Below are 3,176 nucleotides of genomic sequence, written 5' to 3'. Positions count from 1 at the left end.
TTGTGAATGTTCATACATATTAGATCACAGATTTAATGCATTTTAATGTTTGTGTGTGTGTGTGTGTGTGTGCGCGCGTGACTAAGCGCGCGGCTGAAGTGTTTTTGAGACGGTCTGTTTTTGGCCCTGTGGTGTTGGACGCTAACAGCGGCACTCTTAGCTAATGCTGTGAGGCACATTAAGAAAACTCATATCGCTCTCAGCAAATATCAATTATTCAACTAACCCTTCTTTCTTCCTTTCTCTCTCCCTCTCCTTTCTTTGCATCTTACTCTGTTTCTTTCCTTTTATCCATCCATGCCTTTTCTTTTAATCAATAATAGAATAACGAAGATTTTCTTTAACCAATTAGATTGTTATTAATTCGCTTTTGTTGATATTTTAAATTTGTTACATTCACGCTGTGAATCCCGAACATCATTTTTACAGCTTTGAAGGACAGGAACTGAACCGTAGGGGCGGTTCCAACCAGAATTTTTAATTACACCTGAGTGTTTTTTCATTCTGTACAAACAAAAGTAAACACTAGAATCTCTCCAGGAGGGTCCCTTGATGATGGGCACTTTATCACTGGAGTATGTCATTTCTGTCCATCTAAAGGCCTGCATGAGGACTCACTGTCCAGAGATCATAATCAGCAAAAGTGTGTCCCTCAAGTGGCCATTGTAAGCACACTTCACTAACAGTAAAAGGGCCCGTTATCAAGGGATTCAGTTGTTGTTGTTATTTTCGTTTGGAGCGACCATTCAGGCACCATCCTCTTCCTCTAGTGGCCTTTAAGGGAGGTTATTTTGGCCACAATTAGGTCCCTTAAAAGGGAGCATAATAGTTTGCATCAGTTTGTGCAAGGAGAGCACCTGTGATGCTTTAAAAAATGCTGTCTCGGTTGCTGTCTCGTGTGTGTGTGATACTAACAAAAATGATACTTCTGTGATTTTCTTGATAACAACAGTTTGATGTGTTTTTGTGCTAAGGTGCATCTAAAACTGAGTTTAGGTGCATTTACACAGACTGTTAAAGGGGTGGTATAATGCCCTTTTCACAAGATGTAAAATAAGTCTCTGATCTCCCCAGAGTGTGTATGTGAAGTTTTAGCTCAAAATACCCCACAGATATAGCATGTTAAAGTTGTCACTTTTTTAGGGTGAGCAAAAACACACCGTTTTGTGTCTGTCCCTTTAAAGGCAAATGAGCTGCTGCTCCCGGCACAGGGGGCGGAGCTTCAAGAGCTTGTGTCTTTTTACCTCACACACACATGCACTGAAAATTTCAAAACCTTTTAGCCTTTTATGTTCAAACCGAAGTCAGACAATGATGGAAAGACTCAAGAAGAAGTGACAACATGTAGACAACATTTCTGAATGGTTAGTTGATGAATTTATGTGGCTCATGTGTAGTTATCTTCTAATCATTGATTAGCATATTCTGTCATGATAATCTATAAATCGTGTTCCCGGGGGCGGGTTTTTGTAAATTTTAGGGTTGGTGATGTCACTAACCCGGGAGGAATGTGTAGTCCCTACCAGCCGCTTGTTGTAGTCCTTAAAAAGTGATTTCTCTAAAAGCAGATATCTCCCTTTAAAAAGCAGCATTACACACTAACTAAAGTTACAAAAGTGAAATCATATTCAACCACCCCTTGAAGTGCTGCTCAGAGGAGGCATGGATGCATTTACATTGCAATTAAAATTGCATAATTTGAGCTATATTGAAATATGAAATGATTTTTTAAAAAGTGCAATGCTTTAAATATGAAACTAAAGCCACCAATAGGTGGTGGCAAGTGAGTCATTGAGTCGTTTATTCATTCAACTGATTCGTTTAAACTGCTGATTCATTCAGGAACAAAGCAAGTGACTGTCTTTATGAATAGATCGCTGAATCAGTGACTTTTTTATTCAGTGACGAAACACTGTTGTGTATTTCTTGGAGATGCACAACGGTTTTGCTGTGGCTTTGTTTGCAACTACTTTCACTGGCAAAAACAAATGCAAAGCAAAAACTCACAATATTAACATATATTATTACGTAATTTTATTCACATTTACAATCATGCTAATTTGGGAAAGCCTGACTTTTGTTTGGTTTTTGCACAGTAGGTGTCACACTCAATAATGTCAGCTTGCACATTAAAACAACGAGTATGATATTATCATAGACGATACCATCACAAAAAGCAGTTCGCTCGGCTCTAGACCATCAATGTAACGGTTGTCGGTTCAACATGTGAGCTTGAGACGTCTTGTATATGTATGCGAGTGGTATGCAGGAATGAGTGATAGTAGTATGTCCGCTCGACAACTACGAGTGGCGTTTGTGTCAGTGTATGTGTGGCCAGGAGCGTTGGAGACACTAGATCTGTAGCTGGTGTGGCGTTAATGTCAGTGTATGCGTTTGTCTGACAGTGATGGGTAACATCTGCTTTCTGCCTCCGTGATTCTGATCTATGAATAACTGACCCCCCTACTTCCTCCGAGACAAACACATGCATATAAACATCAACACACACACACACACAGCCCATATGTGAGAGGATCGGCAGGGCTCTAGGGGTGCTCACCATTGCACCTGTGGGTGTCACCTGACCCAGGCAACAGGAAGACGAAATGAGGGGAAACATCAGCTGCTGCCACCCGCCATCAGGAGAGCTGTCAATCAGCCCACCCTGCAGGGCGAGAGTGTGTGTGTGTGTGTGTGTGTGTGCGAGAGGCAAACAACCTGCAGGGTTCGGCTGTGTGTGAATTCACTGACCTGTAGGGAGTAACTGTGTGTGCGTGTATTCGTAAATGCTTCGACCTTCAGGGACGTCATGTGTGAGTGAGAGTGTGAGTGTGTTCCTGTCGAATTCTCCTCGATCTGTGTGTCAGCGGTGCTGGTCCAATACATCCTTGCTTGATGCATGTTCAAGATTCATTTTCAGAGAATGTATATCTCTTGAAAAAAGTTTGTCGTACCTCATGTGGCATTTTTTTATTAGTATTATTTTTTAAATGAGGTTTATGCTTAAAATAAGTAAAAAGCAATTTGACATTACATAAAGGTAATTATTAAAATAATTATAAAAAAAAATTGATTTTATGAAATTATTTTATTAGTGTGTGCAGTAATCAAGTAAGTGTATCTTTATATATATACACTCTCTTGGATTAATTTTCCTGATCTTATTGCAATGCATT

Source organism: Rutilus rutilus, assembly GCF_951802725.1.
Source record: "Rutilus rutilus genome assembly, chromosome: 24".
NCBI lineage: Eukaryota > Metazoa > Chordata > Actinopteri > Cypriniformes > Leuciscidae > Rutilus > Rutilus rutilus.
The sequence above is the reverse complement of the archived record's forward strand: the minus strand, read 5'-3'. Positions refer to the sequence as shown.